The 20,728-nt window shown below is 60.6% G+C and overlaps 1 protein-coding gene across 1 annotated transcript in view; it reads right to left on the bottom strand.

Moving 5' to 3' along the window:
- The window catches only part of KCNQ1 (potassium voltage-gated channel subfamily Q member 1), a 313,789-nt gene that overhangs the window by 75,102 nt on the left and 217,959 nt on the right, over positions 1-20,728 (bottom strand).

The following is a 20,728-nucleotide window of genomic DNA, read 5'->3' as shown; positions in this document are numbered from 1 at the left end:
ATATTTTTAACATCTATTTGGAGGGTATTAAGTACACCAATAGTGTTGATTGTTTAGATAAAATAGATGAATTGCCCCAAACACTGCGTTATGCACGTAAAAGCAGATGTCAGAAGAAATGTAAAAATCCAAATTGCCCAACATCAACGCCATACATTAGGTTTGGAATCGATACACCCGATACTCAAGTGCAGACAGCTTCACCAGTAGACTCTTCCTGAGACGGGAAGAAATCTTTCCAATTTTCCACAAATCTTGTTAGAGCATTTTCATGCGTTTGTGTCACGTTGAGAGCAAAACCTGACAGGGTCGTTCAGGAAAGAAAAGTCACAGGCCAGCCTCTCCCATGATCACAGATGCAACTGCCCTCCTCACAGCGTCACCAAGTGTCACCCAGCGCCACGTGGCAAGACATGACCGAGGGCAGGTCAACCCAGTCGGCAAAGTGGGTTTGGCATCTGAGAATCAAGCACCGTTACTCAGCAGGAAAAACACAATCGACTCGAAAGATGCGGAGAAACACTTGATAAAACTCAAGGCTCACTCATGATGAAAAACACAGCTCAGAGGCGTAGGCAAGAAGGAGACTCCATTACGTTAAAAAACAAACACAAAGACGAAATCTCAGCACACATCGCCCTGAACGGGGAAATGGTACATGCTTCTCCCCTGAGATGGGGGGCAGGACCAGAAGGTCCGTCCTTGGCACTTCTCCCCAGCATTGGCCCCAAAGTCGAAGCCAGCGCGTTGAGTTGAGAAAAAGGAAGTGAAAGCTAGGATAATTAGACCGGACAAAATAAAACTGCTTTGTCATTATTTGCAAAGGCCCTAATTGCATACGTGAAAAACCCCTTCGGAATGTCTCAGGAAGTTCCCGGCATGGCTCAGCAGTAACGAGCCTGACTAGTATCCATGAGGACACCGGTTCGATCCCTGGCCTTGCTCAGTGGGCTAGGGATCTGGCATTACTGTGCGCTGTGGTGTAGGTCGCAGAGGCCACTCGGATGCCACGTTGCTGTGGCTGTGGGGGAGGCTGGCAGCCGTAGCTCTGATTTGATCCCTCACCTGGGAACTTCCATATACTGCAGGCGGCCCTAAAAAGCACACACAAAAAAAGGGGGGGGACCTTCTATATACCAAAAGGCATCATTAAGAGAGTGATTAGACACTGTACAGGCCTGGAAAGGGCATTTTCTGGTCAGGGACTTGTGCCCAGATTGCATCAGGAATGCCGAGAACTTAGGAGAAAATCATGGGACGAAGAAAGCAGATGTGTGAATGGGGCACATGTGCAAAGGTCCCGGAGCCCGTGACAGGGTCCTCAGCCGCCTTACTCCTTGGGGACCCGCAGGCCAGAAGCCAAACGAGGAGGGACGCACCCTCTCTAAAACGGCCACGTGGAGAAGACTGCGGCCAGCGGGGCCGCCGGCCGGGAGGGGCGGGAACCGAGGGGCTTTGACCGCGGGGGGAGGCTGTCTGGCAGCAGCCTCGGGCCCTGCTCGGAAGCAAGGCCTGGCCGGGCGGTTCCGGGGCACACGCCAGAGCAATGGGTGCCCACGTCCACCAAACGCATCCATCCCGGCGTCTGCAGCCGCCTTCCTCGTCGGAAAGGCCGCGAGTGACAACGCTGCACACAAAGGCAATTCCAGGCGGCCCGACAGGCAGGACTCTTCGGTGGCCAGAGGAGCCGGAAGGGGGTTCCGGGGGCGGGAGGAAACGTCCTCGGGGACTGAGCGGTTCTCGTCCTGACCTGGGGTGTTTGCTGTAGCGCCCGGGGGGTGAAAACATGCTGATGTGTTCCTTTTGGGTTTGCGTCTTTTACAGCATACAATCCTCCCACCGTTTTGCAAAAGGCTTTCTTTTTTCTTTTTTGTCTTTTTGCCTTTTCTAGGGCCGCTCCCGCGGCACATGGAGGTGTCCGGGCTAGGGGTATCATCGGAGCTGTAGCCACCGGCCTACACCACAGCCACGGCAACGTGGGATCTGAGCCACCTCTGCGACCCACACCCCAGCTCACGGCAACGCCGGATCCTTCACCCACTGAGCAAGGCCAGGGATCGAACCCGCAACCTCATGGTTCCTAGTCGGATTCGTGAACCACTGCGCCACGACAGGAACTCCGCGAGAGGCTTTCAAGGGAAGCCTCGCTTCGGTTTTCAGGGGCCGGTTTTCCGCTTCGCCCAGAGTCGGCCGCTTTTGAGCGCAGACCGGGTGAGATGCAATCCGGTGAAACCAACCCCCCGCCCCGCCACTACTGGAGGGTGGGGGCCCCCTGCGCAGAAGGAGGTCAGGTCCCACCCATACCCCCGCAAGCAGTGCCCAGGCCTGGCGACACTTCTCCAGGGGAGGGGAACGGCGGCTTTCATCAGGGCACACATGTGCCCCTCGAGTCCCTCCCCTCAGGCCTGAGCTGCAGGAGGGCACGTCACCTGGCCGCACAGCCTCACCTCTTTCGGTCACCCCGGGGGGTGAGGGAGCAGGCTGAGGGGGGATCCACAGGTGCCCCATGGCGAAAGGCCCCCTGGCCGTGACCGCCAGCCTGGACGCGGCCTGAGGTCCCATGAGAAAGCTTCTCGGATCCCACTTCGCTTGAACAAAGGACCACACCTGGTGATGGCTCCAGGGGCCTCCAGGTGCTGCCGAGGCCTCACCTCTGCCGGCTCCAGATGGAAGCCGATGGAAGGCCGGGCTGGGGGTGCCAGGGCCCTGCCAGCCCCGCTCAGACCCGCTGTGGGCTGATCCCTGCTCTGGTGACAGCCCCCCCGCCCCCAACTGGACACAAAGACCCTGCAGTTTGCGAGGGGAGGGCTTTCTCCTCTCCAGGCTGGGCTTGGCCCGAGGAGGCGGGTCCCACACCTGGAGGGTTGGGTGGACCAGGGGACTCACCTTGGGCCCCTGGAGCCCAGGAGAGCAGGCAGCTCCTCCTTCCCGCCTGAGAAAGGAGACGCCCGCGCCCCCCCACGCCCCCCCGGCCGGGGGAAGGACCGGATGATACGAGATGTAATCAGCCTTTTTTCCACCTCACCTGATAGGATCCTCCAGCGCTTTCCCTTCAGCCTGTTGATGTGACGGATTACAGTCCTTGTGTGTTGAATATTGAACCAGCCTGGTTTACCAGGATAAATCTCACTGGGTTGTGCGGTTTCAATTTTTTTTAATACACTATTGTATAATTGGTTGTTCTTTTTTAATAATGTAGAAAATCCCCAGGAACCTGCTGCAAAAATAAAAGCTAGACTGTGCCAGCCCCGAGCTCAACCACCCCGTCTCCTCCTGCTGGGGACATCCCCCTGAATCCCCCCCTCCCCACGCTCCCTGCTTTCCTGATTCTATAACTTTACCCCCATCTACGCACATCCGAGAAGGGGGCATTTACGGTTCGCGTTACAGATTTCATCTTTATAAAGCTTTTCCCGGGGCCTACACGGCCGAGCCCTGCCCCCAGGGTTGCTGTCACTCTGGGTCATCAGTTTGGACGGGTGGGAAGGACCCCTCCGGGCGGCTGTTCCTAGGGCGTTCACTCTCGCTCCGGGATGGGCACGGGGCTGGGGGCCACAACGACACACAGGCTGGAGTTCCCCTGGGGGCGTGCGCAGGCAGGCCCGCTGCGTCATCAGCGTGTGAGTCTGAACCCTGCAGGGGAGGCCGCGCTGTCCTTCAGCCTGGCTGCAGTGTGCTTTCCCCCAGCATCGGGGAGAGACCCCGGACCCCTCCTCGCCTCTAGCCCCAGGGATCGAGTGCACGGTGCAGGCCCAGCCCCGGCGAGACGCACGTCAGAGATGGCCTCACACACCTGCTGGCCGCTGCACTTCCGCCACCGTGAAGGACACGTCCCGGGGCCGTTGTTTTATGTGGTCATCTGCGTGCTTCTTGCTTCGTTAGGTACAGGTTGTCTATGTACTTTCTTTCTATCCACCTACCTGGCACCTATGCAACTCCTGGCCAATTCACGTGGTGGGAACACCTACGACCGAATTAGGCAGAAAAAGCGTCCCCCGAAGACGTTCTGATCCCCAGAGCCTGTTACCTCCTGTGGCACGAGGGCCTTTAGAGAGGCAACGGCGGTAGGCACCTCGGGTGGGGGAGGAAGCTGGATGACCCAGGGGGCCCAGTTAGATGCTGTGGTCAGAGGAAGCTGTGACGGTGGACAGAAGGTGGGGTGGGGGCGACCTGGTGGCTTGCGAGATGGAGACAAGGACCCAGGAGCTGAGGGAGGCAGGTGCTTCCAGCAGGCGGGAGAGGCCAGGCGTGGCTTCTCTCCCGGGGCCTCTGGAAGGATCTGGCCCCGCGTCCCTTTCAGGCCCTCAGGCTGTGCAGGACTTGGGACGTAGGGACCGAAAAATGATAAAGGTGTGCTGGTGGAAGGCACCAGGTGTGAGGGAGCTGTTAGGGCGACGGTGGAAAAGGAACGCCCGTCTCGGTGTGCCCACGGCTTCACTTTGTTCACAGCGGCTTGTGATGAACGCAGTTCTTATTCTGTGTCAACAAACTCATCAATGTTTTCCTTTCATAGTCAGCGCTTTGTGTCTCTAGGGGAAACGTCTCCTTAAGCTACATTTCGAAAGATCCTTGTGGCGGCTAAAGGGTATCAGCTTCACATCTGACATAGAATTCTTTGGCCCGCCTGCGGTGAGTTTTGAACAGGGTGCGAGCTGGAGGGGCCGTCCTCACTTTCACCCCAGTAATCGGCAGGGCCGTCCCAGCCCCACTCCCAACCGCACGCTCGCGCCGTCTTCCCTGCGCCCTCCGTTCCCCTCGGCTCATTGCTGATCCCCGACAGCCGCACAGCAGCCACTTAATTATGAGAGTCAGACCAAGTCCTGACATCTCTGCAGCGAAAAGCCTCTCCTTTATCTTCTTCAAAACATCTTGGTTAGTCTCGGCTCTAAATCTTCCACAGAAATTTGAGAATCATCATATTCAGTTGCATGAAAGCAGTTTACTGGTGTTTATATTACAATAAGAGTGAAGCTATAGAGGAAAGAGGAAGGAATGAATTGATGCCTTTTTTTCTTTCTTTTTTACAGGTGCACCAGCAGCATATGGAAGTTCCCGGGCTAAGGGTCAAATCAGAGCTGCAGCTGCTGGCCTCCACCACAGCCATGGCAACACCAGATCCCAGCTGCATCTGTGACCCACACCACAGCTTGTGGCAACACTGGATCTTCAACCCACTGAGAGAGGCCGGGGATCATACCCGCATCCTGGTGGAGATTACGTTAGGTCCTTAACCCACTGAACCACAACGGGAACTCCTGAATTGATATCTTTATCACATTAAGTCTCTGATCTACAAATACGGCACATCTCTCCCCTTGTTTAAATCTTTAAAAATCTCTCTAAAAAAAAAAAAAAGCGAAAATGTGGTTCCTTAAAAAAAAAACCAAAAACCTAATAAAACAGAAAAAGGTCTGGCAAGACTGAGAGAAGATAGAAATTAAAATATAAAAGAAAATGAGAACACACTACAAACGGGATTTGTAGAGAAACGGAAGAACATTCTCAACAACTATACAACAAAACCTTTGGAAAACCCAGATAGGGACAGGGATATTCTTAGGAAAAAATCCAACCCAAGAGAACTGCCTCAGGATGGAGTAAAACGTTTGAATAAGCCTATAACTACTAAAGGTACTGAAGTGGTAGTTAAATATCTTTCCACAAGGAAAACCAGGCCCAGATGGCTGTATCCCAAATTCCACCAAAATTTCAAGGAGCAGATCACCCCAACTGAATACAAACACCGTCAACTGAATGAAAAAAACACATCACAACATGAGGCTTGCAGCTAATGCAGTGCCCAGAGGGAAATTTATAGCATTCGATGACATAGTTAGAGAAAAGTCTCAAGTCAACAATCTAAGCTTCTACCTTAAGAAACTAGAAGGAGAGGAGCAGGGAAGAAATAACAACAACATGAGCAGAAACGGCTTTAATGGAGAGCAGCGGGCTGCCCTTGGCTGAGATGTGGGCTGATGTGCTCAGCGCAGCCGGAGGCCCTGCTGAAGCCACAGAGGATCAGTCCCTTGCTGACCTTGTCCCCAAGGTCCACGCCCAGGATCATTTCCACTAACTGGCCTTCCCGTCTCCCAGAACCCTCACTCTTCTGCCCCTGGAAGTGGCTAACTTGGGGCATGTTCCTTTTTAGGTCTTTCCTAGTGGGCAGAGTGTGCAGAGGGAGCAGCTGCTGTCACCTTGCCCTTGGAGGCCTGGCGTGTGTTAGCTGCCTGTGCCGGCTCTGACGGGAAGGCAGAGTGTCCCCCTCAAAGGCCTGGGGAAGCAGAGACTTGGCCTCCCTGCTGGTGGCAGTGCAGAGGGCAAGACTTCCGTGTGAGCTCTGCCCCCACGACAGCCTGGTCGCCCTCCTGCCTGGCTCAGGTTCCTCTTCCACCCGCCCCCACCCAGCTTGGGTTGGGCTCTGCGTCCGAGTCCTGGCCCCGGGCTGGCTGGTGGCTGGCTGCCCTGCTGTCTTCCTTTCCTGCCCTTGACCCATCCTCCCAGGGCAGCTCTGGCTTCCGGCTCTGGTGCACGCCTGGGGGGCGGGGGTGGGGGTGTGTGTGGCTGAGTCAGACAACTTCTGTAGACAGAGGCAGCACCCTGTGGGGTGAGGGTTGTGCAACCCTGAGACTTCAAACCAGCCCGCCCAGCCCAGTGGCTTCTGGAAAAAACAGCTCAGGACAGGCTGTGAAGTGCCCCAGCCTGGCCCTGCCTGCGTCTGAGAAGCACTCCAGTGACGCTGGAGCAAGGGCCACTGTGCCGCCGGGCCTGTCTTCTGCTGACACTGAGCCGAATGTAGGGGGGCTCCCTTTGCAGGGGACTGTGGCCAGAGCCGCTGGGGGCAGGGCCCAGCCCAGGCGAGCTGGGGGCTGTGACTCCTGCAGTTTTCTTTGCGGACCAACCTCCCACCACTGCCGCCACATCCACAAATCCCTGCCACGTCCAGGGCCACACACATGCCCACCTATAGGGCCCCCCAGGCAGGCTGCAGCCCTCTCTACTGCCTTCCTGGCCAGAGCCCTTGTTCACACCCAGCCATACCCCTTCCCCAGGGAGGTCTCGGGGACCCCGCCCCCCTGCTGTCACAGCACCTGGGAGCGCTGAACGCGGGAGCTCACCAGTGCTGCAGGAGGCATGTTCGCTGGGGCTGCGGCCCTATGGCCCCGGTGTTCCCCAACTCCAGCTCACTGCCTGGAGGCAGGACCTGACAATCAGGCCTGGCCTGAGACCCCCCAGGCCCCTGGCCCCCCACCTGCTGGGGTGGGAAACCTTGAAGACCAGCAGTTGAGCTGGGCATGGGGGCCTCCACAAGTCAAGTCACGTGAGCAGTGGGCACTGCAGGTGGGAGGACCCCGCCCCCGCCCCATGCAAGGGGACGGAGGAACGTTCACAGCCGAGCTGGCAACTGAGCTCAGCACCCACCTGGGTCCCAAGCACACGTCTCACAGAGGGGACTGCTCACTGCAGTGGCAAATCCTGCCCTGGGGGCCTCATTTCCCTTCATCCCCCCTCTTCCACCCCTTGGTGTATTCCTTTGGCGGGGGGCACGCTCACTTAAGAATCTTCTCTGCCTCGCATCCTGAGGCTCGCTCCATGACGCCGTGGGCAAGTGGGCGTCGGCTGCTGGCTTTGCGTTTGTTTGTGTGCCTTTGGGTTTTGCAAAACCTATAGGTGATCCATCTTGTAACACAACAAATGGATCCGATGAAGAAAGGAATTCAAAGGACTCGGATCCTCCAAAGAGGAGACACGAGCGCAAAGGGCAGGTTAAGCGAAGCTCAGCAACATCCGCCCTGAAGGAAGCCCAAGCCGAAGCCCCTTCGCACTTGCTGGGGGGAAAGGGGGGGGCCGAGGCCGCCAGGTGCACAGTGGCACCACCGCTGGAAGAGCCTGGAGCGTCCTTAGCACGGGAAGCCTGGAACAAGCACACGAGCCAGCACGTCCACTTGTCCTGATACCCACGTTCCCACAAGAACGTGTCCGTGACCTTGCACGGTGGCGTGTTCCTGACGTCTGAAGGTGGCAGCAGCCCAAGTGTCCACCAGCTCACACACGGATAAACCAAACGTGGCACATCCATTCAACAGAATGTTATTCAGCCATAAAAAGGAAGGAAGCGCAGACACTGGCTGCGACTCGGTGAGCCTTGTAAACAGCAGGCTGCGTGAAAGAAGCCAGGCCCCGGGGACCACGTCACCGCGGAGCCCGTTTGCGGGAGATGTTCTGAATAGGCAGATCCACGGGATGGAAAGCAGAGGTGTGTCTGCCTGGGGCTGGGAGGCGGCGGGGGTGGGGGGGGGGAATGGGTGCAGGTTGCTCCTGGGGTGGGTGGGGGGTGTTCTAAAATTAGGCCGAGGTGACGGTTGTGCAACCGCGGGAAGACACTGAAATCCACTGTCGTGCGGGCTTTCAAAGGCGTGGCTGCTCTCCACCGGCTCCCCAGAGACGATCCAGTGCAGGAGCTGGAGGAGGCACTGGATCGACTCTGGGGAGCTGGTGGAGGGGTGGGGGGTCTCTGGGACATCCCCAGCCCTCCCAGCCCCGTCCAGGGCACGTGATCCCCAGCTGGGCGGTGGTCCTGGGCTGCCCCAGGTGTGCAGCACCGCTGGGCCGCCGGCCTCCCTCCCTCTCTCCCCAGACGCTGCGGGGGCCTCCTAGCTCCCTATTCTGCTCAGCCTCCCCATGTCCAACCCCCCAGGCCCCCCTCCCCACGTCACTGCCAGAGGGCGCTTTTTAATCCAAGGGGCAGACCACAGACCTCGTTACTCCCTCCCCTGCCCCAGCTCATCCAAGCCCCGAGGGTGGCCCACTGGGCCCTTCCCAACCCGGCCCAACAGAACGAAACGCCTGGTGCTGCGGGGGGGGGGGGGCTCCCGGGATGATGGGCTCTTCCCTCCCCCGACCCCAACGGCTTCAAGCAGGTAACACCAATCACGCCGGGTTCCTCAGTCTTCGTAAGCTTGTTTTTGCATCAATGACCCAAAAATCAGCAGTCCCACCCTTGTCCCCAGGCCCGGGCCAGCCACGGCACATCCGCCTGCTTGGCGGCGAGATTCTTCCAGGATCCCAGGACAGGCGACCGACAAGGATGTGGCAGAGGTGACGCATGTCAACACACGCCTGACCCAAGGGGAAAGGGCACACTCTTCACCAGGACCAGCCCTCCAGGGGCCACGTGGCGCAGGTGAGACTGACCGGCAGCCCCCGTGCAGCTGACCTCAGCTCGGAGCACCTCGCCGCCACGTGACGCACTCAGCCTGGCCCCGGGGGCCTCGGTTAGGCCGAACCTGACTCTGGCAACTGCCAGGGGGGTGGAAAGAACCCGGTCAGAGGGGCCCCCGCAGCAGACATCCTGGGCCCGAAGAGCCGTGGGGATGGAACGGCCAAAGCGCCGAGACCCCCAGTGAGGAGCGGCCCGGGTTCCAGAAAGCACCACTCCAAATTCACTAATCCCGGGGGGCCGGGGAAGAGCGTGGCGGGCAGGCTGGTGCTCTGGCCGGCAAGGTGGACCAAACTCACCAACCCGGGCCACAAATCATGGCCCGCAGGCAGTTTGGGGGGACACTGGAGAATGTGGGGCACGGGGACAGAGCGTCCAGGGAGGCTGGTGGCCTCTCAGGACCAGGAAGGCCTCTCTGGGGAACTAGGCAGAGACGAGGGGGAGGCGGGAGCTGGCCGTCAGTGGGGAGGGTGCCCGAGGGAGGCCCAGGAGCCAAGGGAGTGACAGAAACAGGCCCACGTGGCTGGTGGCCCAAGTGGTGGATGCGGGCGGCGGAGGGAGTGGGCAGCGCTGTCCCCTGTCCCCACAGAAAAGGGTCCCATCAAACTCTGACAGAAAGGGCAGAACCCACGACAGCGGTGACTGCAGCGACCCCACCCGGGCCCGACGTGTGGCGCGCAGGGGCCTCGTTTCGCGGGGGAGAACAGGCAGCCTCCGCAGGGTCGAGCCCTTGCCGTGGTGACAGTTCCCCGACACACGGTGGCCCCCGCCTCACCCGCATCCACTCACCTTCTGCACAGGGTTACAGCCCCAGAGACGCCGCTGACCCTGACCTCGAGGCTGCCCGGGACGGCTGTGCTCCCGGGCTGATGGCCTGAGATCTCGGGGCCCACAGAGGACACCAGCGTGGCCCTGCTTGGGGGGCGGGGCTGAGTTGGCCATGACACTGGGCCACCCGGTCTGGCGCCTCCGCCACTGCTCCCTGAGGCCACGGATGAGACGCAAGTCCTTACATCAGGGAAAGGAGGTGACATGCGGCCGCTGCCCACCCTGGACATGTGGCCCGACGCCCCCTTCCTGGGGCTGGGCTGGGACCCTGCCCTGTGACCCTGTCCCCTTGCGAGTGTCAGTGTCCATTTCCTCCTAGGAGTCTTTGGAAAGGGTGGGGGGTGGGAGCTGCGGACAGGTCCCCATGCTGGGTTCCAGCTGGTTCCAGCAAATTCCTTGTGCTCTGGAGGCCTTAGGAGCGGGAGGGACCCCCAGGGACAGGGCCGACCAGGACTGAGGCGGCCTCGGAAAGACATGGAGCCCGGGACAGCCGTCGCCGCTGGGCAGCTCTGCGCCCTGGAGACTAGGGGCTGCTGAGAAATCAGCACGGCGGGGGGCCGGCCCTTCCCGGGGTGTGCGGAGAGCGGCTGGGGTGCCCCAAATTGGGTGGGCAGCCTCCAAGTCTGCGGCTGCCTGGGGCCGAGGGGCTGGGAAGAAACGCATCTTTGTCCCCGCTTTGTCCCCGGGGCGGGGGCGGGTGAGCAGACAGAGGGAGCGAGCCGGCGAGGTTGGGTGTGAGCGGGCGGCTCGGGAGAACCCCATTTAAATCCCGGGGAGATTACGAGGACGTTTGTTGCAGGCTGTCAGCCCTCATTAAGTTAATGGAACTGGCGAGTTGGCCTGCTTCCAGCGCGCCGGAGAAAGAAAACAAGAAAAGCGTTTTCAGCGAAAGAGCCGGGGGTCCCATTTCGCGGGCAGCCCCCGGAGATTAGGAACCATCCGTAATGGCCTCGCTGAAATGACTTATTGGGAACTTGTTGATTAAAACAAGGGAGAGAAAACCCCTGATGTCTAAGAAGAATTACATGGGCTTCTTGCTGATTTTCCTCTAGGAACGTGATTTGTGGGCATTTCCTTCCCAAAGCCTGCGAATTGCCAGCCAGCCCGGCCCGGACGCTCTCTGCAGCCCCTTGGGTTCCGGGCAGGAAAGGGAGAGGGTTGGACTTGAGGCAGTGCCGTCCCACGTCCTGGAGAGAGGGCGTCTCCAGATGGGCGAGCCCGGGGGTGAGGAGCGGGCAGGTCCTGCCAGGCTCCCGGGGCACCTCCGTGGGGCCCGGCAGGCCTACCGCAGGGAGGGGAGGAGGTGCCCACCCTGGCCCCAGGGGCTCCGCTTTTCCGTCCTCCGGAGTGGGGACCAGACACGTCACCCCGTGGGTGTGTGGGACGCGCAAAGCCCTTCCACCGCGACAGGAAGCTGATGTGGGCTTGGCCTTGGGCGCTGTTGGTGAGGGTCCTGCGCCAGCGTCTGGGGGCAAAGCGCTGTCTGGGACCGGTGTGAAGTGTTCCCCTGTCTCCCCCCCACACACCCCCCACCCAGACTCCCTACACTGCCAGGCCACCCACAAGCCAACGGTCACACTCTCATCTCCTGGGACCATGGCCCCCCCAGAGCACCGGACGAGCCTCAGCTTCCCTGGAGTCCCCGCCTCTGGCTGCTCTCGGCACAGACCTGGACCTGGGACCCCCCAGACTTGGGGGGTGGCCTATCCACGAGCTGGCGTTCTGGGTGATGCCTGGCCAGGCGCCAAGCCTCCTTCCTCCCAAGGCCCCATGTACGTTAACCGGGGCTGGGACACCAGGCTGCTCTGGACTCCAAGGATGGCAGCAGGAACTTGCTCGGCTCAGCCTGCACCCCCGACCCTTGCACTGGAGGCCTGACCCGCCCTCCCCACACGCACGGCTCACGTCTGACCAGCGCAGAGGGCGAGAGCTGGCCCCTCGGTCCATAGGGAAACTTAAGGACAAGGTGACAACGGCCCTGTATACCCGCCGCCCCCAGGGCTCTGCTCACAGCAGAGGCGAGGAAGGCCCAGCCCGTCTCATATGACCGATGACCCTGACGTCTGGAGAGGCCTGTGGCCACTGGCCAAGCAGGGAAGGAGCAGGAACCAGCCCGGCCCTGTGCACGGTGACCTAGCCAGGCCTGCTATGGAACGGGGGTGGGGGTCCCCACAGTGGGCCCCGGCTGGCCTCTGCAGCCTCCGTGTCCCCACCTGGGGGACACGTAGGGAGGGAATCGGAGACCCCAGTTTCCAGGCCACCTTAAAGCTCCCACCTCTGGGTCAGCGCTGGCCCGGAGCCCGGGCTGGTCCTCATTGTCATGCTTGTCGCACCTGGGATCCAGACCTGCATGCTGGCTCCTAGCACTCAGCTGGAGGGAGGGTGGCACAGGGCATTCCAGCCTGAGAGCCTACCTGGGGGAGGTATGCCTGGGGGCCCGAAGCCACGCAGCCCCCTGGCCGCCTGGCCCAAGCCCCTTGGACCCTGTGCTCCCGACACACACAGCCACTCTCGCTGGACAGTGGGGCGGGCGTGTCCCTGGGATCCACATGAAGAGAGCACGTGTGCCCTGGCGGGGGGGCACATTCTGACAAGGCCAGTGCCCCCAGGGTCTGGGAACACAAGGAGACCTGGCCCCATTCCCCCCCCCCGCCCCCCTGCACTCAGGGAGCCGGGGGTCGGAAGCGGGGGTGTCTCGCATCTGGTCTGGCCTCTCCTGGGCCAGGGCAAGGATGGCACCGGGCATCCACGAGGGCAGAGCCGGCTCTCCCCCAGCCCCGAGGGCCCAGGACCGGTGTGAGCTGCCTTCTGCAGACCGGAGCGCGCGTTCAGGGCCCAGGCCTGTGCGTCCTCTGCAGAAGCCTCCTGTGAGTGGGGAGGAGAGGCGGACCCGGGCTGTTTCTGAGCCGGGCGGGCGGGTGCTCCAGCTGGAGGGATGTTTTGAAAGGCAAACGTTGTCACTCAATCTTCTGCTGTCTGAGCGAGCTGGCTCCCCAGGCTGGGCTGCCCGGCCCGCACGCCCTGTTCCCCAGCTCCCTGACCCCCTGCGGCGCGGTGCTCTGTCCCCAGCGCGCCCTCCGCCCCTCCTCCAGGCATCCTCTGCCCGCTCGGACCCGGGCCCTTCCGAGGGACGCCCCATGACGTGTCCACACCTCCCCGAAGCCACGCCCCTTTGCTCCGGGGCTCCCGTAGGCAGCTTCGGTCCGTTTCTGGAGGGCCCGTTCCTCTCTCGGCCCCATTCCCAGGGCCGGACCCACAGCAAGGGCCCGGCTAAAAGGACAGATGGACGGGGCGCCGGCCGCCCTCCTGGGCAGTGGGGGCTGGGCTGCCGCTGGCCGGGCACGCGGGGCCGGGGGGCAGAGCGCCGGGCAAGGCTCTCCCGGGGCCACCACCCGGCCCTGCACCTTCCCCTCCCCCCAAAGGAAAGGAGAGGTTAATAAACCAATTACTTTGGGCAACGAAGCAAAATAAGTCCCATTAAAGTAATTAACGTCCTTTGCACAGCCCCCACTGGAGAGGCTAATACATTGGGGCTTTGTCACCATCCGGTAATTTCTTTCTAAGGCGTTTCTTCATCCCCGTCCAACAGCACAGTTTAAGGCTCTGTTAATACTTTTAAGACGGGCTCAATGCCAGACTAATTAGATTTGCATTTCCACCATGGGCCAGGCGAGGCTCGGATGTGCCCAATGAAAGAGGCCCAAGGACCCCGCAGGGGCCCTGGGGACAGCACCCGCCTTTGAGAAGGGGCCATGTGTGGATTCCCACGTCTGGCCTGACACGGGGTCTGCCCGCCCGGCTTCCCCGCCCCTGCAACCAGGGGCACGGCTCTGAGCGGGGCGGAGGCCAGCCCTCCCTCTCCCAAGGGTCCCTTCCCGAACCTGCCCCCCCCCCCGGGGCTCTCGGGGTTCACCCCAGAGACAACCCTGGCACATCGGAGGGGACCGGAAGGGGAGAAGAGCAAGAGGATGATGGGGAAACCTGGAGTCCCGCGGGCCCGGTGACCACAGTCCCTGCTACGGTGGCAGGTGTGCCCAGATGTGACAGCCTGAGATGGCGCTTCCCTCTGGGGGCCTCCCTCCCACCCCTGCCCCCGAGCACACGACCCAGGTCCACAGACAAATCCCGATCGACGGGCATCCGAGAAAACACCTGACAGCCCTCCTCAAAACAGTCAAGGTCACCCGGAGCAAGTGTCACAGCCGAGCGGAGCCTGAGGACACAGCATGACTACTTGTCGTGGGGACCCCGGTGGGATCCTGGGACATCTGCACGCAGTGGGGACCTCGGTAGTGGCCAATGGTCATCCCGATGGAAGATGTTGACGATGGGGAGACTGGGCGAGGGGTTATGTGGGAACTCTCGGTGCGACCTTGAGAAGGACGCTGGGATTCTGTTACGCAACCTCCCCCAGCTTCAACCCCCACCCCCGCCCCCACCTCACCGTGGGATGGCACCTTCCCCTAGCCCGGCGTCTACCCCAGGATCAGCACATGAGCTCAGACGGCACCATGACCCGGGGAGGCTGAGCAGGGGCAGTGCTCGGAGAGGGTAAAGCTGCCAAGTCGACTCAAGTTCACGAGAGTCTGGGGAGCACTCAGGGTCCAAAGACACGTCCGGGACCTTGCCCGGCCCACCCGAGGAGGGTGGACGGGGAGGCGACAAGCGTGCAGGGTCAGGCGAGGCGAGAGGGGCCAACGATGAGGCCACCGTGGACGCGCCCTTGAACGCCGCTCCGCTGCCGGGGCTCCCGAGCAGCTGTGAGCAGGGGCTGAACGGTGGGGCGTAGCTGCACGCAGGAAACCTCACCTGCTGGCATTAGAGTTGGACCTTCCGAGAAGTTTGGTGCATCAGAACTGTTATTCTTTTTGAAGGTTTTTTAATCATTTACAAATTTAAAGGCCATCCAAAACTGCGGGTGGGTTATACCTTAGAACCCCGTGGCAGAGTCGTAAGGCGCACTCGGCAACACTGCTTTGCGGAAAAAAAAGGGGCGATAGAGAACCCTTTGGACAGAGGTGTGTCGCCCGACCACAGAGGGCAATGACTGTGTTGAGAGAGTGAGGAAGGGTTCCGCGGAACCTGCGAAAATCACCTTTAAAAGGAGGAGTAGGGATATCTGCGAGTTCATGAACTCATAGATAAAATGGATACATTCCTAGAACTAGATACTGTGTCCAAATCGGTCCTGGGAGAAGGAGAGAAGGAGGGGAAATTGCAGTGGCACTAAAGACCCCCCCCCCAAAAAAAAAACCCTCACCCTTGGGTGGCTTTGTAGGTGAGCTTTGCCAAAGGTTTAGAGAACACCTAAGACAGAACTTCTTCCTTCTACTAGCTGTTCCAGAAAGTGGGAAAAGAACATTTTCCAGCTCATTTTACGAGGCTAATGAAGTTGATTCGGTCGCACAAGGAAAAGGTAAGAAAATGGAATTGCAGGCCCATTTCATTTACGAACACAGAGGCAGAAATGCTCAACACGATATTAGATAACCAAACACGACATGGGCTGAAAGGAGAAAGGCAAACCAGGGTTTACGCCAGGAAGGAGGGTCGTCCGACACCTGACATCTCTCCACGTGATTCTCACCGCGAGGGAAGAATTGTATGATCATCCCTGGTAGAACAGAAAGCATTCGAGCAGGTTCAAAATCATGGCAAGAAACCCGTCTCCAAAGAGCAGGAACAGAGAGGCACTTCCTTAGCTGGGCAGTTTATCGATCAAAACCCAGAACAAACCAATTAACAGAGAAACTTTCAAGGCCCTTCCACGGAGACCTGCACCAAGAAGAGGGTGTCCTTAAAAATGGTCCCAGAGAGCTCGCCGTGCCAAAGGGACGCGGGTGAGGACTGAGAGGGCAAAGACAGAACTGGCAGTGCTTGCAGTGGACGACGCCCTCTATTCAGCAAATCAGCACAAAACCAGATCGATCACTAGAACGGATAAAAATGTCCGGCACAGTTGCCAGAGAGAAGATGAAGAAGAAGATGAACGTGCTCACATCGGGGGCACGTCTCTCCTCCAGCGAAAAATCAAGCCCGAGGCACAGGAAGTGCTCCCTTAGCGCGAGAGAGGGCGTGTGTTCTGGGAACGACACAAGCCGTCCTCCAAGCACGCTTCCAGGTGCCAGGGCAGGACCGAGACAATGTCCCCGAGGCAGCGCAGAGGGCACCTCTGGTCTTGGGTGAGAGCTTACAGCCTGACAGAGATGCCGTCTCCCCCAGATGTAATCTGTGGAGTCCAGGCGACCCCGAGCACCGTTCCACTGAAATTAAGAAATGCGATAAACTCACTCGGCAGCTGACGTGGAGGAATAAAGGTTATGCGCGGGTGAGGCCACCTGTACAAGGGACCGTGCGGGGAGCGCGGTGGCTGCTCAGCTGGCATCACAACCTATCGACACAGGGCTGGCACGTCGTCAGGCGCGCGGACCACCCATGTGCAGAAGGGGCCCGCGTGGCACCCCTTGTACCCTGGAGAATGCACCGGGTCACGTGAGAACACACCGGCGCCAGCTCCCAGGCGCCCCACCCCCACCCCCCAGGCCCCCAGGGGTAGGCCGGCAGCTGCCGTCCTGGGAGGACACCAATGTAATTTCTCCTGAAACATCCTGCCCCACCAGAAGGACCGGCCCCACGTGACATTCCTGTCCCGGGGGGCAGTGCGGGGACTGAACAGGCACCAACCCACCACGGGGGCCCCTGGCCGGTGGAGCTGTGCACTTGGGCTGGCCGTGAGGCAGAAGTCATGAATTTGAACCTGGGCGCCCAGACACGCTGTCCTCACCTAAGCAGTGGACGTGAACCGGGTCTCCCCGCCACGGGCCAGGCTTGTGTGCCCCCGAGCGGCCCTAGAACGTCCAGGCTTTTCTTTATAGGCAGCGAGAGCCCTTGAGGCACTTAGGGGGCCGCCGGAGAACAGAAGTCACGCCAACCTCCTGTCACGTTCCCGGTTGTATCAGCTCCTTGAGCCACACACACCTCCACCGAACCGTCCCGAAGATGCCCATTTTCGTGGCAATCTGAAGTCCACGCCTGGGCACACCCACTCATCCGGTCTGCGAACTTTAACATCACAGCCATGCTCGCACCTGGCTGAACCAGGTGGGCTGGAGCAGGTGTCTGCACTGCAGGTCTCAAGGCTTTGTATGTATTTATTTATTTAATTTTTTTTCTCAACGCTTTTTAAAAGGAGTTAAAATAATAATTATTATCATGTCCTACCTATTATTTATATCTTTTATGTATCCGTTATAAATGATAACTCAGTTATTCAATGGATAATATTAGCAATAAAGTCAGAATAAAATTATTTAAAACAAAGTAGACTCAATTAGAATGGAGACCATGGCAGAATGCTGTGTGTGAGCATATATGTGCACGTGCACACGTGTGTGTGTGTGTGTGTGCGCGCACACGCGTGCGTCTCGGCCACTAGGACGATGCCTCTGGGTTGTGGTCTGAGGGCGTTGGGCACTTCCCAGTGGGCAGCGGGGAAAGGCCTTTGAGTGGACATGGGGGGCAGCAGAAGGTCAGTCAGGAGCGCTCCCCCCTCTACGCCCTTGGGCATCTCTGGCAGACGCAGAGGGGGCCCCATGGGCCACCTGCAGACTCAAGGATTTGGGCAGGAGAGAGCCGGGCAGGGCCGCTCGCCTCTGGGGGACCCTCTTCCTGCTCACACTCTGCCTCCGGGAGCCAAGGCCAGGGAGCTGGCGGGGAGGAGGGGGTGGAAGGACAGCAAGCCTGGGGCTCTGACACCAGAGGATGTGGCCGGGTGGCGTGAGAACACACAGGAGCCCGGGGGCTGCGCAGGGGCCAGGCCTCTTTCTAACCCTGAGGTCGGCTGGTCAGAGCGCGGGAGGCCCTCCTCTGTGGCCTGTGCCAGGTCCTGGAGGGGAAGGGGCTTGAAAAGTGCCTCGAAAGGAGTGAAGACAGACAGGCATGAAGCCACTCAAGGGGCACAGAGTCCTGGGCCGGGAGACCCTCCCCCACCGCAATCAGTCCCACTTGGTGGGGGAGGCGCGGGGGACACAGCTCTCCCAAGAGGGACGGTCCAGCCAAGCAGGGGCTGTTGCTAGGGGGCCTCCCGTCCCATTGGCGAGGTGGCCTGGTCACACGCCTGTCCCCGAGTGAGTGTTGAGAATGGCATAGCTGGGGTCTCCCCCCGGCAGACAAGGAAGATGCTGCCTCCTTTCAGCCTGGTCCACAGCCTGAGTAAAGGGCTCACCGCAAACCCAGGAACTCGACCTGGGGGGTACAGAGCCCTGTCCTGGCCGAGACCCGACCACCCCCAACACCCCAACGCTGCCCGCCCTGGGGGACCTCCGGTGGCCAATGCCCTGTTTTCCAGCGGTCCCTGCACCTGAACCTCGAGGTTCAGGGCTTCCTGAGCTCCTCACTCGGGGTCCCTCGCTGTGGCTGTGCCGGCTTGGCCTGCAGCTCCTCAGCGGCCGGGGCAGGAGGCCCCTGCTGGCCCCTCAGCACCTGCTCGGGCCCCTCGGAATGCACAGCGCTCGGGGGAGGGGAGGCCTCCTTTCCTCCCAGGGCCCTTGTTTGCAAAGCTCCCGGGGGACCGGGCAGGACAGAGCCTGGACAACCACGGAGCATCCTCAGCCCCAGAAAAGCCAAATCAGTCAACGCCCCCCACCGTGGCCCTTCAGCCTCTGATTGATTCCGCTGCAAAGTGCAAACTGCCCCCAAGAAAGGGCGGCGGGGGGCCTGGGCCCCCTGGACCAGCATTCAAAGGAGTCGCTCATGGGCGGCAGTGCAGCTGGGCAGGCGGGTGACCCGCTGGAGAGAGGGCCCCGCTGCAGCACGGGGTGCAGAAGCCGGGGGGCTGTGGGCCCCCGGGCAGGCTGCACAGGGCACCCTGGACCCCGCTCCCCCTGGGACTGCCAGGGCCCAAGGCCCCCGGCCACCTCCTGTGGTGTCTGAGCTCCGGGCACCAGGCAGCCCTGCCCTGGACCATTCTGCCCAGCTTGTGGTCAAGCCAGCACAGCCTGGGCTCCAAGCCACCCACTGCTGGGAGCGCGAGGGGGTCGGCCATTCTGCAGGAAACCTCATCCGGGCCTCGAGAGCAGGCCGGGGCAGGAGAACCGGCTTTGTTTTCAGGACGTATTTAGCTCTTTTTTAACCTTTCAATGTAGCCGTCATGTCCCGGGGCCCAGAGTGCTGGGAGGTTACAAACGGCTGGGAGCAGGGGCCAGGAGGGCACCCCTGGGGGCTCTGGGGGTTCCTGCACCAGCAGCCGCCCTGGTCCTGCCCAAGGAGCCTGGGAGGGGCTTGGCTGGGAGAGAGGTGTGTCCTCTGAGAGGGTCGAGGGTCCTGGAAGGGAGCCCTGGCCCCAGCGAGCCATGCGCCCACCGCCAGCCGCCCCCTTGAGGAGATTGGCATGTTCTGTAGTCTGGTGCTTCCACTCACAGCCACAGGGTCAGAAGTGCAGGCAAGAGGCAGTGGAATGTTCTGGAATGTTCCATCAGTACTGGGGGGCGGGGCTAAAGGGAGGACAGAGACCCCAAGGGAGGTCAGGCCTGGGGCTGGAGGAAGCAAGTTGGGCAGACTGGGACCTGGCTGGGGGGAGGGCCATCCCCGCCAAGCCCACAGGGACCTGTCCTGCCTCTGCGGCCCGCCCTCCCGCACCCTGGTCTGCAGCCGCCTGAGGGGCCCTTCAGCTCCCATCGATGGCCCGTGGCAGGTGAAGGGAGACTCAGGGGACCCCGCCCAGGGCGCCGTGGGAGGAGGACAGCCCGCAGACGTCCAGGTCCTGGTCCCCGGAATCCAGGGGTGTCTGCGGTTTCACGGGTGCAGGAGGCATGAAGGTTGCTAGGCGGGTGACCTTGAGGTGGGATGTCACCCAGGTTATCCCAGCAGGCCCGGCGTGGTGACAAGGGGAAGAGACAGAGGAATCAGGGTCAGAGAAGGAGCGTGACGGTGCAGAAGCTCGGCCATGGGACACCAGGGGGACGCCCTGGCCCGGGCTGCCTGTGAAAATGGAAGAGGGGGCCGTGGGCCGGGGCCTGCGGGTGCCTCTGGAAACTGGACAAGGCCCGGGATTCTCCCTGGAGCCTCCCGCCCCGCCTGGCCACACCTTGTCCTGTGAGGCTGTTCAGACCTCCAGGGCAGTAAGATGACAAATTTGAGTTGTGTCAAGCCACCACGTTTTGGTCATTTGTCACAGCAGACACAGGGGGCTCACCTGGGCACCCACAGCGTGGGGTCCAGCCCCCCGGGGCCATCCCTCAGGTTCAGAGGCAGCCCGGGCCCTGCCCCTGGTCCTCCGCCACACCTGTCACTCACAGGGCGTCTCTGAACACCTGTACTCTTGTTTAGTTCATGTTTCTCCTTTAAATAGACCGTTTCCTTATCTGAGTGTATCTGCAACCGGAGCAAGTGGCCCTATAGGTAGATGCAGTTGTCAAAACAATAAACACACGCAATAAAGAGTAAACGTCACTGATTCTGTTCCGGCCCCCCGTCCCCATCCCGGTCCATCCTGTGCCCCAGCCTCACTCCTGCTGTGCCTGGGGCTCCCCAGGGGTCTTCCCCCAGAAAGGTGCCCATCTCCCAGAGGAGAGAGAAATGAGTCCTTTAAAGCAAACCAGAGCCATGCCAGCCCCCGCTGGGCACCGCTCCTGGCCTCCCGCCCAGCTCCTTAGGACAAGGCGGAGGTGGGCCCAGGTGGCGGCC

Source organism: Sus scrofa, chromosome 2 (assembly GCF_054392235.1).
Source record: "Sus scrofa isolate SSC_HxYL_T2T_F1_AM1 chromosome 2, Sscrofa_HxYL_maternal_Yorkshire_Landrace_v2.0, whole genome shotgun sequence".
NCBI lineage: Eukaryota > Metazoa > Chordata > Mammalia > Artiodactyla > Suidae > Sus > Sus scrofa.
This window is presented reverse-complemented; position numbering and strand designations above follow the sequence as displayed.